At 38.3% G+C, this 20,543-nt stretch overlaps 1 protein-coding gene and 1 long non-coding RNA gene across 3 annotated transcripts in view; one reads left to right on the top strand and one right to left on the bottom strand.

The window, feature by feature from the left end:
• Positions 1 to 20,543, top strand: part of LOC140165076 (uncharacterized) — a 92,507-nt gene that overhangs the window by 67,234 nt on the left and 4,730 nt on the right. The gene's annotated exons all lie outside the window — the stretch shown is intronic.
• On the bottom strand, positions 905 to 19,552 carry LOC140164071 (uncharacterized). Its single transcript, XR_011860486.1, has 4 exons — positions 19,442 to 19,552; positions 12,951 to 13,000; positions 10,994 to 11,135; positions 905 to 1,106 (listed from the first exon to the last, which is right to left on the bottom strand). It is a non-coding gene; the product is annotated as an uncharacterized lncRNA (long non-coding RNA).

The following is a 20,543-nucleotide window of genomic DNA, read 5'->3' on the forward strand; positions in this document are numbered from 1 at the left end:
AAAAAACAATAATCCAATGTAATTGAATGTGCAGAGTTGAATAACAAAATCTCAGACACTATCTACTGTGTGAGTTTCAACAGCATCTAGTTACTCTGGTTTGCTTTTAAGTAGCTAAAAAGTGTCATTTTGGAGATTATTTTAGCACCCAAGCATGCAATGCAATCATTGGATTCATTCACTGCTGTTTTGTCAATGAAATAACGACTCAAACCAGTCGAAATACAAACTTTGACCAATCAAATGTATGCAGTGTGCACATGCCATTGGTCTAACTAGCTCACTTAGACTTGCTACAAGACCTCAGGTATGTGGTATCAAAATGCACATAAATAAATCATCCTTCTTTCTATGTAGAAATATTGTATAAACAATTATTAATTCTGAAGCTATAGGCGTATTTATAACAGCTGCTTTACTTTTTGTGCAGACTTTGCAATAGCTACAATAGGAATAGACTAGCGGCGGCAGCCACTGAGACCCCAATCGTCTGATATCGCCTTTCATGCCAGAGAAGTCACATGGTGTGGATTTATACCACTGCATGGCTATCTGTATCAACCACTGAAGCCCAATGATTGATTGATAGCAAATTCATCATAGTCTATCAAGAAGGACCACACTATTGTTATAATAAAAATAGTACGATCTCTCTGGGCTTCAGTGGTTGATAGACAGCCATGCGGTGGTATAAATACCAGTTTGGAGTTGATGTTCGCCAATCAGAAAGACATAATATGAAGTAACGAGGTTGTCACCAGGTGGTTTGTTTGGTGAGGGAGGAGCACAAACAGGCTGGGACCGAGACTAAATGTGATCATGCCACTACAATTTCACTCCCTTCCCTAGCTTACTGAAAAGGAACTCATATAAATACGACATTCATTTAACCTCTTACCTCCATGCCATGATTATTTACTGCCTCTTGCATGCATAGATATTCAACAACATCGTGCTTCAACTTTTTGATCAGTGCTGCTTTCTGTTGTAATTCCAGCTGTCTAGGTGCTCTTTTGTATTCACTGTCTGATTATGTCCATCTCCCTTGCATGTGATGTCTTGATTCAATCTCCTTCAGCTCTTCATCAAAGCTGTCAAATACAATGCTGGAAGGAATTTAAAATTAACATGATCATTGCAACCACTGAATATTCCACTGTCCATAGGTCTGTTTGTTAAAACCAGTATGGTTTCTTACGATATTAACTTTATAAGAAAAAAAAAATGTATACATGTATTTATTGGCAACTTTTTAAATACTAGCGGTCACACCTGCTTTCGCAGTAACCATCTTTCTTGGTCACCACAATTAACGGTTGGTTAATGGTACTTTGATTTTGGGTGTGTAATGCGATTAATGATGTGAGATTTTCATTTACCATGTTTAAAAATATATTACAATAACAAGGTGGATTGTTTTAATTTAAAAGTACATGTACATATCATGTAGCAGATGCACACAACTGTTATTCACATTTCCTGACAGCACTATCAATGATAGCTCAATGATATACAGTCATGAAGATACACAGTTACAATACATGTATAATGCTGATCACATACATGTATATGCCATAAAGCAGGGTCGACTTAGTACACATTCGTTGTCTTGAATTGGTAATAATGGATCATGATTGAAGCAAGTTATATTGCCACCATACCATCATCAGACACAACCCTATTCTACATATTGCAAAAACTCTAATCCTGAAATACCATATTTCCTTGAATAGTCACTCCCAAAACGGGGGAGGGGGGATTTAATCATTAGAGGTCATTTTTAAAACAATGATTCATCAAGTGTTAAAATCAATAATTCAAACTCACGCCGAAATGACAAACTATGAACTTAGGAACGATGACTTCCGGTTCACTTCCGGGTTTACAACCAGATATTCGCCAATTACCGACACCATTAGTGACCATGTGTGCAAAGCTGCTTACTACACACTACACGAAATATCCGCATTTTTAAACATCTTGGTGAAAAAAAATAGTGGGGTGTTTAATTGAAGGGGGCGACTATTCAAAAACATACGGTGTTGTAGTCAAGTTTGTAGCAGTAGAAATTCACACCAAACTTCTATTATAAATTATAGAGTTTGACAAATTTGTAATTACAGATCCAAAGCAGATAACTGCTTGACTGCTTCAACAGGATCGGAACCATTCGAACACCGAGTGAAACTTTAAATGCGATCTAATCAGCATAAAGAGCTTTTAAGTGGTACAAAGACAACATATTAAATGGACCAGTCCAGTGTCATCGCCCTGATATCTTCATGGCAGAAATCGCCATGGTACATGTAGGTTGAATCCACCGCCACGCATGGCCATTTTGTTCCGACCTGTTTAATAGTTTTGAGACGCATAATGGGCTGAAGGACGTCTGACTAAGGCTACTGACCTCGCTGTGAGCATAGATTATCAAAAATCTATGGTGTGAGTTAGCATGGTACACCATAGGTTACTGATTTTAGACTACCTCCACGATTGACCTATACACTGCGCTATATAATTTGGCACATATAAAATCAGAACTATTGTCAGTTTTTGAGTTCAAGACGCAAGCTTCTTCCTCAAGACGCTAGCTAACGCCTATCATATCTGTTCAACATGTATATTCAAGTGCAAGGAATCACATCTGGCTTCTTTATACAAAATCATTTATGGGAGATATTCATCATTTTCTACCCCGGTATCCAAAGATTTTCGTCTGAATATCAACATTGTGCATAGCGCATTCATGTGTATCGATCCCGGGTATTTATTTTAGTATCTCTAGTTGCTGTACCGAGTAATTATTAACCAGGCGATGTCTGTGTGCAGTCTTGGTCTTATTTTGAGTAAAGAATTGACTGCATGTTGACTGAGCAATTTGGAAATTTTGCCAAATACCGGCTTCATTGTTTTTTGGGGTTTTTTTTCTTTTAAGACTGAGAGGGAAAAAGAAAAGAAAAAAAGGCCTCTACTGTCTATTTCAATAGAATAAAATAGCTCTGTATTTTGTAACCCTGTTCTTGCATGTCAACTTATGGTTAAACTAGCATAATTATTTATGAACAAAGCAATGTAATATTAGGATATTTTGCTTGAAGGAATATTTTCAGCTTTCATTTATGAGAACCAGATCTGATCTTTGCTGCATGGAAGAATATCAGGAGGAACTACATTGTATATACAGTAAGCCAAAAAATTAAGGTACAGGTTACGTTCACCTCCTGTATATATCCTAAACAAAGGCAGATATGTAATAATTGGAACCAACAGCCAATAGCTGCATCTTTTAGCTCAAATTTAAGACCTCATTTGTTGACATTATTTAAGATATAAAGACACAGCGATCCAAAAACCCAAGGAAGATTTAAATTTAAAAGTTGCAGTTTGCCACATTACATGCCCTATTGATTTGTACACAAAGCTTTCGCGCACAAGATAACTAGCGCTGTGCTTTCATTGATTAGCACGGAAAACTAGTGTTGTGCTTTCATTGATTAATTAAAACACAAATGTGCAACTTTTTATTTCGTTTAATTTTGACACATTTGTCTTTATTTAGGATATACAGGGGTGAACACAACTGGTACCTTAATTTTTTGGCTTACTGTATATGGTACCAGCAACTTAAAAGACACCATCTAGGTCACAGTTGAACTTCCAGGACTGGTCACTGATATATATATTTGAGAGTGTCTATGATTATGTGGAAACAGAGTTATGATGCCATGCATACTAACCTTGGTCAAGCATGATTTTACAATGATTAAGAACATGATGAAGGACACTGTGTATACTCTCAACATGATGAAGGGTCTTGTGATTTCTACAATCGTTATACCGTATTGTTCCTATAAGCGCCCATGGGCAGTGACATTTTATGAAGGGTGGGCATTTATTAGGGACTAATTAATAGTGTACGTTTTTACCTTTATAAAAGCTGTTTCAAGCGACAATGGCACAGGGGAGGGCACCGGTCACCAACAGTACTGTCTTGGTGATAAACAATTACAATAGCGCTGAATTTGTATGGGGGAGGGGCACCGGTCGCCGACAGTAGACAAAAGCATTGAATTTGTATCCATATTGAAATCATTAATAATCATTAATCACTATTTAGACATTTTTTGGGTTGGGCGTTTAATAGAGACTGGACGCTTATTAGGAAAAATATGATTTGATATTTAAAACTTGTTTTACCCAGTGACTTTTGGTGGGAAGGGTGTCAAGAAAAGCATTCAGCATATATTTCATGATGCCTTTAAAGAAGGTTGTAAATAAATGATTTCCAGAGGTAATCTGAGAGCGCAATACGTCCCTGGACATTTTCTGGTATGATGAAAGGTGAATAAGTATTAGTGACGAAGGGGAGGTTAAATAAATTTAGCACATCAAATGGGGGGGTGAGGAGCCAGCAGGGTTTTTTTTAAATCATTTTGAGAATTCACCCCCATGGGAGCTGTGCGAAAATTATATGGCCTACCCCAGGGTGAATTCTCAAAATGGATTGCCAAAAATTGTTTTTACCCTTTTCATGTGACACTGACAACATATCCCACCTAGGTTTCATTATCATTGAGGTGTAGGACTTTTTATTTTTTCGGAGAAGAGCAGGTAGGGCAACTACTTGCTTATATTTCTACATGTTTGTACTACATACTGGTCCTGTGTTACAACCTGGGGTACCTTTGTGTTACATAGTAAAAAAATGAAATTGTCAAACATTTTACCTACACGTCTCATTTGAAGTGGTTCATCATCCTGAGCGTTTTGACACCTTTTTATGGAAATCGGTTAAAAAATGAGAGAGTGCGGGCAAAAACAATCACAAAGTAGGTGGGATTTAACCAGGGGCGTAACCAGACCTGACCTTCCGGGGGGGCAAGATTGAAAAATTTCCCAATTCTTGACCAAAAGTCATGCGAGCGGCTTGCCGCATAAGCGTTAAACGGGTGGGGTCCAGGGGCCGCCTTAGGGCCCTGGTGGGGTCCAGGGGCCACCTTAGGGCCCTGGTGCGGTCCAGGGGCAAAGCCCAAGGGGGGTCAAGGGGTGGAGCCCCAGAAGCTCCTGGTTTTGGCATATTAGAAGCTAAAAATCAGTGTTTCAGAGTACAAATTTCAAATTCCTCTTTCTTTCCCTTTTCTCTTTTCCTTCCCTTTTCTCTTCTCCTTCCCTTTTTCCCCTTTTTTTCTTTTCTTCTTTCCCTTTCTCTTCTTCCCTTTTTCCCCTTTTTCTCTTCTCCTTCCCTGTTTTTCTTCCCTCTTTTTCTCTCCTTCCCCCTTTTCCCCTTCCCAATTTTTTTTGCTCTTCTTCCCAGTTTTTGTGTGTCCGGGGGGCCGCTTGCCCCCCGGCCACCCCACTGGTTACGCCACTGGATTTAACCCCACCTCTTTTTTCCATATTTACAATCATTCTGGGCAAGTATTAGTCTTTTAAATGACCTTCTGTATTTATATACTTGGTTTAGATGTCTGGTAGTTCATTCAGACATTTTTTTCCTAAATTCAAATTTTTAATGGGGGTTTTAGATCAAATTTACGATACAAATCCCTCCCCCTAATCCTCAACCACCCTTGGCACATTTCATGCCAAACGTCATACGAAAATAATTAAAAATTATTTTAAAACAGGTTTAAAACATGAGTAGCTTAATATAGAATAGTTTAAGACCTAATTGAATCTTCTAAGTGAAGGAATACTCAAGAGACAGTGTTTTGAAATCCACGCTGCACATCAAAATGTAACAAAACCACCTTTTTGGGTACCCAGTATATGACACAGGATCTACTCTGAAAATTTTAGAAACTTCGCACGGGTCAGTTTTTTAAAATTTTTCTAAATTCTCTTCTAAATTCATTTATAAAATGTCCGCCCCAGACCAAGGTGATATCCTCCCTTTAAACATGAAAAAAAAATCTTTGCCCCCTCCCCTTTTACATATAAGGTTTTTCGAAATTCAAATATTGTGATGGCCAACATTCCGCATGTGAACATTTTCATACTGTTTTTCTACACATTTTTTGGGCGTTTCCCAACTTTGCCCAGGTTTTCGCGGGAGCAGGTCTCAATAATTTTGTTTTATATAAGTACAGTTTACAAGGCCACAGACAATTTAACTGGACAAATTATAATTGGTACACAGTACAGTGTTGGAGGACTCGAGTCCTTTTTTCAAGGACTCGGACGCTAAAGACTCGGCGGACTCGGACTCGAACCCCAAGGACTCGGGACCCGGCTCCAAGTCCTCCTCGAGTCCGGCAAAATTGGGTCTTTTTAGGTCTTTTATTTTCGTTCATTTTAATGAGCTAATTAAATCGATTCAGCAGTTATTTTACCTGCTGATGTGTGGGACTTTCTGTATACTACAATATATGATGGTTGTCACAATGGCAATGAGCTTTAAGTTCAATGTAATCAACGCCATACTAACGCGATTTGGCTCGAATGCACACCCATTTTAATGCACACATATGCTTTTACATGCCCTATGAAATGATAATGTCATCCAAAGTGTTGTGTGTGCAATTCTGTTTAATGCAGAAATTAGCCCATGTTTGGGCGAAATCGACACCCACCTGGCCGTGGATTTGCTGGCTTGGGTTGCATCAATTGGCCAGGGGGGGGGGGGGCACTCCCATATATTGATATAGGTCATGCGCCCATGAAAAGACCCTGGTATTTTTGGCAAATTCTACACCCAATGACCAAGTTTTTTTCTGTAGCCTACACTGAATGACCCCCTTATTTGAACAATTATTCCTCAAAATTGAAATTTTTGAGTAAAATAAATGATGTCTATTTTGTACTGTAAAATTGGGTAAAAAACACCAAATGACCCCCTTTTTCTAAAATTTTCTACACCAATAGAACCCTAGTTTTGTACCCTGGTGGGCACAGGTATGTGATGAGTGCCCCCCCCCCCCCTGCGATTGGGGTTGAAATTTGAAAGATATTGTCATTTTATATAGTATTGCTTCAAACATGATAGTGAAATATAAAGGAAGTTAAATTATATCCTACACCCAATGACCCCTTATTTAGAAATTTCCCGCAAATCTTTGTGTGCATTTTGAACAAATTTAACAAACATTTCATACTTTTTTTTGTCCAGAAAGTTATTTTTCACGGTCAATGACACCTAATTTTTAGCGTGTCCATACATAATTACCCCCATTTTCTTGGGGCCCCCACTGAATCACATCAATTTGTAAGCACTCTTTAGCAAAGTTGTAGTTCATTGAATTTACAACCGTGTGACAAAACAGGTTTTGACTTTTAAAACCTACATTTTTTTAGTTTTCAACAGATTTACCACATTCGCCTTGCTATAACATTGAATTGTGTTATCTGTTGACCTAATGTAAAAAGGTGTTTTTAGGGAAGTGTTAGATTTCATTGAATATAAAAAATTATGATTGGATGAAGGGAACACTTGAGGTTTGGACAAAAAACAATCACAGATGTCTATTTCAAATAGATCTCACACAGCTCTTATGATGCTATGACTAGACTCGCTGTGCTGGAAATATCTGTGAACTCGGGTGTATCGAGGTGGAAACTGTGCATAGATGCAGTATACGAGAATCATTTTTGTATTCAAACCTTTTCATAGGACCCCCTTTTTTTGACAAAAAAAACACCCTTTTTTTGACAAAAAAAAACCAACCGAAGGAGCCCTAAAGTTTGTTTGGGTTATTTAAGGCGAATAAAAAATAAGACTCATACCGTAAACATTCGCCTAATGGCGCACCTGGGCTCCTTCCTTTGCCTTGGGGTAAATTTCATGTGCAAATAGAGAGCTCCCTCCTCTGAAATCCCAACAATTAAGGGTCCATGCCATTATTTGCTTGTGGGAATTTTACGGGAGGGCACTTTTAGGTTGTGCCTAATTCCACTTATGTCAAGGGAGCCCATAGCGCCATTAGACAAATGTTGACGGTAACACTGTGTATTAACATAGATTCATACACATTCATAAACATGCTAAACAGCGAGAACAAATCAGTTTGTTAGTCACACATGAGTGAAGTGGATAACCTCCCTAGGAAAAACTAGCATTGCCCACTCGGCTGTATCGATACTTGGGCTGTAGTGACGTCAAGAAATGATGGAAAATGGCCGCCCCCCCTCCCCAATACCGGGAAATTTAAAGATATTTTAATTGTATTTCTTTATAACAGAGAGGTTTTTTGTACTTTAAAAACGAACCAGGTATGTTTATTAATTCATAAACAATGATAATATGGCAAAACATAACATGACCGGCTGATCCCTTTAATATATTGTGAAAAGCCTAGGGCTCGACTTTGATACATAAGGACTCGGACTCGGACATTGAGGACTCGGACATCAGAAACTGGCAGGGATGCGGACTCGAACAGAAAGGACTCAGACTCGAACATTGAGGACTCGACTACAACACTGGCACAGTACCCTGTACATTGTTGTCATCATCTGTATGTAACTGGAATCCAGGTACATGTATATACAAATATACTTAAAATAGTACTACCAGATATATGCACTGCAAGCGCATGATGTGATGACACAATCACCAATAGAGATAGCATGCTTTCATTGGCTGGGCCAGCAAAATACCCATAGCCACCGGTCAGCTACCAGTAGCCTACCTAGTGCTTGGCATGAGAGGGGTCGGTCCGAACCCTGACCCAAACAAACTATTTATTCCTTCCAGATGCCAAAAGCCACTGGGGCTCAAATATCCAGTAAAAGCTGAACAGTTGTAAAGATTATCATTCATCCAGGTAGAAAATAATAATAATATTTGTATTATAGTCTAGTCAACTGGACTTTCTATTTTTGAGTGGGAAATTTCACGTTCAATTAGCCCTACTGATCTTTTGGCAGTAAATTTTCATTGAACTGTGAAGCGGATGTGTTTGTATCACAGGTCACATAAATGAATTCAACCTGATAGATATATTCTTGATCGCTAAACTGTATAGGCTCTTGCAAAGTTATGACGTAGGCCACTCCCTCCTCCCGTTTCACATAAATTTGCCCATACCATCTGCTTTCTCTGTCCAAGATTTTAATATCCTTATGAGAAAGGTTTTTAACAAATGTCTCCACATACATGAATGACAGCCAGTGAAAAAATTTCACTGACCATCTAGGATTTGAACCTGGGACCTTCGGACCGATGCTCTACCAACTGAGCTAATGAGTCAGATGGAGAAGAGCAGTGATGTTACTATCTATAGGCCTTTAATATCCTTGTTGTCAAAATAATGTTTGCAGAGTCTCCACAACCAGTGCTGGCTCGTCTATGCTGGTACATGCGTTTTGCAAACTTGGCAGGAGCTCCTGCCAATGGTCATAACTTGGTGGAAGCCTACAGTCCAGCGATCAAAAAGATATATCTCAGATTGAACTGCAATGTGACCTGTGATACAACAACATCCGCTTCATAGGTCAATGAACTTTTACTGGCAGATGATCAGAATATTAAGTCCAGTTGAGTAGATTATACCAGTAATAAATATTATAATTTCATAAAAGTAAAAAGCTGTCTTCAATGAATCAAAATTTATAGTTATTATCTAATTTTACATCATACAGTGTGGGCCAAAAACAACTTTACCCAAATAAAAAGGTTCATATCTCAAAATTGAAAAGTCTGCATCAAATTGTTTTCACATATTCGCAAAGAACATCTTCTTAAGAGTATTTGGTGGAAAAACTATCCAAAAATGTATTAAATTAAAAACGTGATGCTAGTTTAAAATCAAAGGGTCAAAATTAGCTTTGTCCACGCGAAGGCCTACTAGCAATGACTAGCTGTCGCGTCGCATCACTTGCAATACCGAGTTCGATAGAGAATGAGAACCACTCAGCATACGCACACATTTGTTCAACAATTTTATATAACACAACCAAATAAATCAAACATAAACAATTTAAATATCAAGCCACGATATTTCGTCATGATATGCAGCTTTTATGCTGCAAAGATATAAAAAAACAATTCTCTTCAAATATGCGCAAAAGCAATTATTGTAACCTCAGGCCTTCATTTTTTGTAATTTTTTGTCAAATGTTATCTACAAGAATGTTTGCACTTTTTGCGTTTGTGGTATGTTCGGCCGGCAAATTGTTGCGTCGACAACTGACTGTGGGGTTAGCTGCAAGTTCCTTTGAACCGCTGCAATATTTGCAGCTGAACATGCTGAACGGTCAGTTCTTGGACGTCCGCTCCGTGCTTTGCATCTATTCATCACACTTCCGAGGTTGTGAAAGTTGTTCATGTGTAGAGTTATGGTAGGTTTTGGCGGGACTCTTACGTTCGGGAAACGAATACGAAATTGACGCTGCACTTCCAAAAAGCTATCTGTTCTTAAGTATACCTCTGCCATAAAAGTCCTCTCTTGTGTTGTGAATTGCCTTATCTTGACACCTTGCAAACATATTTAGAAATAAGCCACGCAGTCTCAAAATGCACGAAGACCTATTTAAAATTCAAAACTTGCGCCAGATGAAACCTTTGTAATTGTGTAATTTTTATGCTAATTGTTGGTCAATGACAGGAGTGAAGTTCGAGTACATTATAAGTAAATGGGGATTAAAAATCGATTGCATTTCTTTCATGCATATAAAACAATCATCACTTTTTAAAGACAAGCCAAACGTGTTTACTAATTACATGTATGCCCATATGTATGCCTTACTCTTAGCAAGCGGACAAATCCCATTGAATTACGTGTGGACAAAGTGATTTTTGACCCTCGGACGTAAAACTAGCACCATTTTGTTAATTTAGCTTCCTTTGCTTTCATTTCTTCACCATATACTCTTAGGAAGATATAACTTTAGAATATGTAACATTCTCATGAATAGCTCTTCTATATTTTGAGCAACCACCCTCTGAAATTGGGTAAAGTTGTTTTTGGCCCACACTGTATAACACTTTGTATGGCCATTTATGACTTACAACAAAGTACTTGTCATGAAGACAGAAACTTTTACCATACCTTACCCTCTTTTTCAGCAGCACCTTTAAAGACCCTTTTCTCCTTTGTTTTATCTCGAAATCAAATACTTCACTAATCACTGCACTCCGCTGACAGCTCTGATCTGAATCACCAGTTGCACTATTGTCACTCATTGTGATGAATTATCTGTAAAACAACCAAGCAAGCAAACAAACGAAAATACTCATTAAAGGATCAAAAGACCAAACAGCCTCTAAAAAGGGGAGCTGATCACAAACCTGGAAGAATGAACATACAATGATTTTGCACATATTATGTTATGTGGTTTTCAGTAAATTAAACCTATAATATTATTAATTAACAGGGTGCACTACTGTACCTTGATGAATTTAGATGTTTTAAATATCTTTTGAGGCATAGTAAAAAAAAAAAAAAAAAAAAACTACTAAAATTGTCCCTCATGGAACAAATGGAACAGCATAAATGTATGAACCTCCTGCTCTGCATGCCTGTTGCCTGCAAGGGCACCCTCTTTTGTGCCCTACATGGGGCCATGGGGATCCCTGGTTATTGATCAGTGGGTATCTATCATAATTATGTGAAAAACAAATTCATGCTAATTTTTTCAGTACTTGCAGAGAATCTTCTCTTCTTTGATGAAATGCTATTCGGAGAGTCTGGTGACGTTGGCGCACAATAATACAGGCATGTAAATATGTGCGAAAATAGGAAATTTTGACCTTTGACCTCTGTTAACTATATGCGCCATCGAAATCCCAAAAACTTTTTGCTGAAAAATGCAACTTACCATTGAGGTCTTTAATTTCAAACTTGTTCGGACTTGGGATCTTGATGGCGCAGCCCGTTATGATGATTTGAAGTTTGCATGAGGGCGCTTTTCATCAAATCATTGGATTTGATGATTTTGTGCGCCATCAAGATCCCAACTTTTCTTCTTGGTTTTTGTAATGTAACCATTTGATACTTCAAAAAAATGCAAAATGCAGGTTGGGATAATGATGGTGCACATTGTTATGCACCTCCAAAGTTTACCATTTGCAAGTAAGGCTCAGAGAGGCTGAAATTTCAAGAATTTTTAAAGCTGAACGAGGGCGCTGTGCACGCTCATATTTTACATGTGCATTGTTGATGTTAATATGTACCAAAATTATTTTTTAGAGAAAATTCTATTTTTTTTTGTATCACAACTTATCCCTCTGTCATATTCAGTTATTGTAGAACTGTATTCCAACATATTCCAACACAACTGTCATTTCAATTGTTATACCGTTCCGGTTGGTTAATTGCATACACTCTATACATGTAGGTGTGAAAATTGTGTAGTATGGAAGGCCAGCAAGGAAAACTTATCCAAAAAGAGACTTGTAAACAAATGAGATGCCATTAAAGTAGCAAGTCGGCGATAATATCCATAGGCCTGTTGAGAGGAGGAACTGTCCCCACCACAGACACATGGAGTAACTTGTCCCAGCCTATTGTAGGAATGGTACCAACGTCTATGTGTGTTGGTTCAACCCGCTCGCAGACCATGAGAAAGCATGCCGAGGTTACATTAACTTACGCCTAATAAGCTCCATGAACATTTTGGAATATGCTGTATGGGGGAGAAGATTCAACTGTAGCCCTATTTTTAGGAACTTTGTGGTTGTATGGGGGACTATATACAGGCAAGCCTGTATGGGCCGGGCGGGGGCCCAAACCCGGGGGCCCAAACTAGGTGGTCGGGGGCCCAAATAGACAATTTTGCCAGGCTTAATGATAATAATCGTATGGTATTGCATATCAGATATGGATTCCCATATCTCTCTTCCTCTCTCCCTCCTTTTTCCTCTTTTTTCCTTGCACTAGGGGGCAGGGGCCCAAATAGGCAATTTTGCCACTGGTACATTACGTTTGAACACACACATATTTTTCATTTCATATTCCTTCTTTTGTCTCAAAAAAGTTTTGGGTAGAAGGCAGTGGGCTGGCAAAGCTTACCTTAGCATCTGTAGATAGAATGGTGTGCCAGCAGTGATCTTTTCAAATACCTGTAAATAACATTGGAATTGTTAAAAGATTAGTTTGCCTTCAACACTGTTTTGAACATTTGGTAGACAGTGGCCTCTATTCATCAGTAATAACTGTCCTCAAATGAAATTCTTATGATTCAAATTAATCACTTTAATGGATTGAGTTTATAACAATTTTGGTTGGATACAACCATCTTTAGAAATCAATGAAAGATAAAATATAAATAAATAGTTTTATACCCTGTTTATTGATGGTGGTAATGGTATTCTCCCGGGGGGGGGTACTCAAGTTTGGTTTTGGTAGGGACGTGCCGCTGAGAATTTGAAAGTGGACCCATAAGGCCATGCGTTTTGAGTTGGGCCGGTAATGCGTTACATGTTTTCGTGAGATGAAAATTGCATGTTTTTTCGTTTAGATATATGCATATCTTTCACATATTATACCCAACATATATAAAAGTATACATTTTCTTGCTGCAAATGAACCAAGGAATCCAAAAAATGCACTTTAAAATGGCACAGGGTGTAACACTAAGGAGTTATGAAACTGAAAATACCAAATATTTTAGGGAAAAAATGTAAAATTTGACAAATTAAAAAAAAAAGTTAGCTTCACCCCACATACTTAAAAGTTCCATATTTGAATTCCTCTCAGTCAGAGCTTTAAATACATATATAACATCATAGGGTTCAATAAAATTAAAATGATTTTGCGCCAGCCTCTTTCAAGGCATATTTTCCCATTGACTTCAATGTGTAACCCCAACGGAAAATAAAATATGCAAAATTGTTTCTAAAAGCAAATTAAATTACCTGGAATATGATTGTATGGTGTTATATTATGCAGTTTTAAGTGAATTGTAAAAATGTGAAAAAGAAATGGACCTCTAGCATCATATGACCCCTGGGGTCACTTTTATCAAATTTGCTCCTCCTGATCTTCCTCCTCCTGATCCTCCTCCACCCCGCACATTATGCTAATTAGATGCAAATTATTCAAATGTTAATAACTTTTTACAACTTTTTTAAGGTTTACTGTAGTGGTCTCATCACAAGCTTTAATTTGACACCAAATTTAACTACATAGGCTGCATATTAACTGAGAAAATTAAAAAGATGAACCCTAAAATGTCGCGCGCATGTAACATCTCCACCTATTTACTGGCCCAACTCAAAACGCATGGCCATAAATATACAGAATATACCAATTTTTCAAGAAATTTGGACCCATTTATATACCAAAAGTCAAAATTTTCGGCCAAATTTAACCCAAAAGTGTGAAAATTTTGGCTAGATTAAGGAAAAATTGGGCTATTTTCCGAAAAAATTGAGAAAATTTGAAAAAAGGACCCATTCATATACCAAAATAGGCTTTGAAAAAGGGGTCATTGATATACCAAGAGGCTGAAAATGCTACCCATATTTGCGGCACGTCCCCGTATGGTCAGTTGTAGGCCTACTGAGAACCCCCCCCCCGGGGGTATTCTCCAACAATCTTGGTTGGATACAACCATCATAAGAAATCAATGTAAATGAATTGTTTGAGATGTCCAATGTTTAATATTTACTGTTCATCATACACTCCTATCTCAAGGCAGCCAATCACAAAAGCAGTTAAAAAAGTACGACGAGTGTACTTGTATAATGGCACTGCACACCCCATGTGTTACAGTATTGCTTTATGGCTGCGAGTCCAGGGTGATATCTACTGTCATGGAAAATAAGATCATCGATGTCCAATGTTTAATATTTACTGTTCATACACTCCTATATCAAGGCAGCCAATCACAAAAGCAGTTAAAAAAGTACGACGAGTGTACTTGTATAATGGCACTGCACACCCCATGTGTTACAGTATTGCTTTATGGCTGCGAGTCCGGGGTGATATCTACTGTCATGGAAAATAAGATCATCGATGTCCAATGTTTAATATTTACTGTTCATACACTCCTATATCAAGGCAGCCAATCACAAAAGCAGTTAAAAAAGTACGAGGAGTGTACTTGTATAATGGCACCACACCCCATGTGTTACAGTATTGCTTTATGGCTGCAAGTCCGGGTGATATCTACTGACATGGAAAATAAGATCAATGCTTTTGGTACATCATGTTACAGGAAAATGCTGAACATCAACCGCACTGACCATGTTGTTAGTAATGAAAGTAATACCATCACCAACACTGTGCCTCTTATCAACTCTGTCAAATCAAAACAACTATGATTCCTGTGGTATATCGTGAGGTTGCAGGAAGATTAACCATGCAAAATAATAGATATGAGCTGTTTACACCCCATTTAATACATGGTACTAAAAAAAGAACTGGAAGGCAAAGAACATCCTACCGGTACTTGCTAAATGTGCACAAATTGTTGGGGGACTTTGACAACTTTTTACTGCCAGATGCCATTACCACTTTCGCTTCAAATCGCAGTACATGGAGAACTTAGCCTGCTTAGCAGCCGAACGAAATGAACTTGTATATAATGGCACTCTGTGATCTACGTGCACTGATTTTGCATGTGTTCGTGCCGTGTAGGATTGATTCATTTTTGGGCGGGATGATGCATTATATACTAGTATTTGGTTCTGGTTTCCAAAACTTTTAGTGATAACTTTGTTTAAAAAGCAGCAAAAACCATGTTGTTGATTCTTGTATATGAAATAGCCTAGGTATAAATACTTATTACTTGTTGCTCGTGAAATTTTGTTGAAAATAGCCATTTGCGCAGGGAAATTTTGCAGGAACATGCACATTTTTTGTGTCCTTGGGCAAGGCACTTTAATATCCTCATTGCCTACTGGGGATGGAGTTGGGGTTGGGTTGGATTGGATGTTTGTAGTTGTTTGTTTCAATGTTGCAATATTGGCGCTGATTAAGCTGCTGCCTGCAAATTGCATTGTGTCTGTTTAGGTGTGTTTAATGTACAATTCTAGCATTTTGACCTGCGGGTCACCATTAGAGTTTGAAATAAAAGGTTGTCAGATCATTTTTGTGAAATAGTAGAGAGCTAGTACGGTACCTTGACTATAGAAAAAAAAACCTCTAGATATTTTGCTGGAATTTAGATTAAACTAATAAAAGCAGGACTGTCAACAATTTTCCAGATTGCTTGACATGAGATATTGTTGAACAGGGGCATACTGGGACTGAAATATTGTTTGGCGACTAAAATTGGAAATTGTTGATTTGTTCACCCCTGATTTTTGTCACCAGGGTGCTTCAGAAGCCAAAAAGTGTGTGTGTGTTTGTTTTGTTGTTTTGTTTTGTTTTGTTTTTTTTTTGGGGGGGGGGTAGGGAGTGGGGATAAAATACAAACTATATTTTGACAATATGTCAGGTTTTACTGTTGGTCTGTGATAGCGAGCATGATAAAAAGTGTCTAAATGTGTAAAAATGTGTGAGACTCATGCATGACACCAAATACATGAGAGATGACTGCCCTTTAAAAGTCATATTGCACAGATCAAATCTTATTATATAATATTCTAATATGAAATACATCAATTTGAAGCGTCAAATTGCAGGATGGTAATGAGAAAAATATGTTTCATTTTATGATATCAAAAACTCATCAACAACATTGAGTAAAATTTGAGGGGGGGATGATGATGTTGATCGGGTTATGGACCTTTAATGTTGAAATTTGGATGCAAGTTATTTTGAATGAGTTAAAGTTCTATAAATATTGCCCATTTTTTTAACAGTCCAAAATTTTGTTGAAGTGCAATTAGCAACATTTTTGATGTGATCGCCTGTCATGATCGGCTGTGTTTACTTGGGGTAAATCAGTACATTTAACTTGGAAAATAGCCCAATTTTGCCTCAATCTAGCCGAAATTTGTGAAATTTCACCAAAATTCAGGGGAAAATAGGTAAACATTACTTGGAACAATTGCCGAATAGGGGTGCAACTCGACTAGTCTTCTTACAAGACTGCTCTACTCCAACCATAACCTCTAACCCTGAACTCCGTAAACGTGGACTGGACTCAAGTCTAGCAAGTTGCACCCTATTTGGTAATCGTACCAATTACTTGATGATTTGGGTTAAATTCGGCCGAAAATTGTAAATTTTGGTACAGGTACATACTAAATTTATACATGTACCGATGGGTCCAATTTTCTTTACACTGTACGTCTATTGATGGGTTCATTTTCAAATTCTCAGCAGCACACCCTTACCAAAACCAAACTTGATTGAGTACCCCCTCCACCTCCACCCCGTCCCATGGGTTACTCTGCAAGTTCCATTCCTTTACATGGTGTCATGCTTCAGCGAATCTGACTAGATTTCGAACACAACAGTCTAGTCTCTAGCCCCGGACTCTAGCCTCCAATGTGAAGTTCATCACTGAGCAATTTGTGGCTATTTCTTGTGCATTTAAAGCTACTCTGCATATAAATGCATACCGGTAGTACCGTAGGCCTACACTAAATCTAAATCTTTTAAGGCTTGGCTTAAAAGCATTTTGCTTGATGGTCCCATCAGGACCCTTGTGTGTGTCCACCCAGACCGCCTGGTTAAACTTAAACAAGTAGAAATTTCAATTGAATGAACACAGTCTGACGTACATGTATAGTGTTACGATTTTTGTGTACACTGTGCGATGTACGCCAGCGTGTGCCAACCATGCCAACTCACTCATGATTGGTTAGACTTGTCGTAATTGTTCCAAGGTCTTGCATTTGTGTTGTAGTTTGAAATACCGTACTTATATACGATCGCGGTCTCATTGCATGTACATTGTATCAGCATGTAGGTATGAAAGGCAAACCTTAGTTAAAACACAATTTGCTAGTCAGCCAAATTGGCCCAAACACAATTAGTCCTACATATTGTCATTAAAAAATTAAAAGAAAAGATTTTTCAACGAAACCTACATAAATATGTTGTCAATACTTCACTTGACCCAAATGTATGATTTAGGCCCTACTTTTGTGATGAAATAATTTCACATGGAATTTTACAGGGATTTTGATTGCAGTTCGATAGAAAAGCTGCTCAACTATCATGAGATTATGCTATTTTTGTTGTTGTTTTTTGCATTTTAAATATTGGCTGAATGTTTTTGATGAACATCAATCTTTGAACTTTGCTACGGAAAGCGCTATGTCTGACAAAACGGTTTTCAGTTTTGGCTTTCTTTGTAACTCAAGGGCTTTAATTTGATATATAAAGTTAATTTTTATTACTTCCGTGGTCCGGGTACGCGCTGGTGAATTGCGATCGCGTAGTAAGTGACAAGGTCGCCTGCTACACGCCGCGCTGAAGACCAATGGGTCAACCGGCTTGTTGTCAAGTGCGTTGATCAGCCAATCAGCGTGTTTGTTTATTTCTTCTGTGTGTATACGCTCGTCTACGCTTGGCGCACAGCTCGGACCACGGAAGTAATAAAAAATTAACTTTAAAATGACGCGGTTTGAAATGATGGCAAATTTGAATTCATCTTTCATACCAACCTGCAACAGCATATATACACAGCTGCCGATCTGTTGAAACTTGAAAGCTGACAGCCTGCAGCAGTGTTTAAATGTTCATTAAATTGAAACTTCTACTGAGAATACATACAGTACATGACTACTTAATGATTTGTACATCATATCACGAGATTCATGACTCGTGTATAGTACACATTATCACGTACAACAACACATCTTCTTCTTCTTCTTCCTTATAAGTGCCTCCCTCATATGTATTGTCGCACTGCGTACAGACAAGCTGTACTTATTTTTTACTCTGGAACCTAGAGTAGATGAGTGTATTTTGAAGTACAGTCAACATGACCGGATGATCCCCTGCTCTTTTCGAATAGCCTGTGACGTTCTTTAACGTGCACACTACATTAATGTGAGAAAATATGCATGTACACAGGACCGACAGCTTAAAGTGCCCTCCAAGCACTAAGCAAGTAGAGTGAAGTGTCTTGCTCAAGGACACAAAGAGCCGGACCTGGGATTCGAACCCTTGACCCTTGGGTTCACAGTCCTATCAGGGCTGTCAACTTTTTGGAATTGCTTGGCGTGAGACGGACGCGTACCGGGATTTGCCGACTGCAATGTTCAATTTGTACCATGATTATTTGAGCTTCAGCGCTCGAGAATGTGAAAAGCGGGGGGGGTAGGAGCTACAAATTATCCATGACGATGCGTGAGATTTTACTCATTTTCAAGCTTTTTGCGTGAGGCGTGAGACCGTGAGAAAGTGACCCAATGCGTGAGAGTTGACAGCCCTGGTCCTATGCCTTAACCGCTAGGCCACGCTCTCCTCTCACATGTCAGCTCAGATGATTTCATTTTCAATAACTATTGACAACGCATGAACGTCAACATTACATACTACTACAACTACAAGGAAATACGTTGTCTTACGTCCTAGTATATAATCTGATAATTAATGGCGAGTAGTCAGTTTAGTTTTATACCAACTTTACTAAACATTTAAATTGTTAAGCTTACCTGTTCAGTGAATGCATACATATGCATGAATCCCATGATTACACTCCACCATGACCACTGAAACTTGTTACACAGGTTGCACTTGCCACATAAATTCGCGGGTCAAATAGTCACCCAATTTTCTCCTAACCATTTTCAAAGCTCAACTTTTATAAGAAAATTCTTTTTTGTTGTTGTTGTTTTTAACGATGCTTTTCGACCTCCTCACATTATTTAGTACTCTCACATTTTTTCCTCCTCATTAATATTCATTTCATACGTCATCTCTTCGTCACAACCATAAACCTCGAAACTGGTATTACTGTACATGCGCGGGTGTACATGTAATAAAATAGTTTATCGTAAATAAATTAAGGGGGCTGTAATTTCTTCGGAAGGGGATGGGTCCCATATACTGGGGGGTCATAGAATTTGTAGACCAAAAATAGTGGGGTTATAATTTTTAGCACCCAAAATACGGGGAATTATTACGGTAAGGGCTGGTACAATCTGCATACAATCTATATAAATACAAAATTTTTACGCACTTCACACGCCTTCTTTACACTTTCTTCGTTTTTAACTTTTGACAAGGTCCGCGCCTAAATTAGTTCCGGCAATGAATAAATTGACTTGTGTCAGACTTAGAGGGGGGGTCATAAATTTTTTGACCCACGATAGGGGGGCGTTAAAAATTGACTCCGGTCACCGACATATTTGGGACCCTCCTTCCGAAGAAAATGCCAGCCCCCTAATAAACAATTAACATGGAATTGGGAATTAAATATAATGAACAAAATTTTCCACCAGACTCGCTGTCGAAATAAAAGCCCCCTGGGAATAGGCCTAGATATATAGAAAAAGTGATCCCGTCCTCTTAATTATGGGCTGATGTACAATAATTATGTGTAGGCCTACCCCTGTTGGCGAGTTCTCAAAATGGACTGCCAAAAAATGCTTCCCCCCCCCCACCGGCTGTGCCAAAAATCTCCCCCCCTTTTGACGTCCAAAAAAACCTTTTGTCCCCCGACCCCTTTTTGATTGTTAATACAGATTGTGCACACATTTTGATTGTAAAAGAACTCGGGGCAAAATTTTCTTGGCAGGCCAAAAGTAAATTTTT

This window comes from Amphiura filiformis, chromosome 11 (assembly GCF_039555335.1).
Source record: "Amphiura filiformis chromosome 11, Afil_fr2py, whole genome shotgun sequence".
Lineage (NCBI taxonomy): Eukaryota > Metazoa > Echinodermata > Ophiuroidea > Amphilepidida > Amphiuridae > Amphiura > Amphiura filiformis.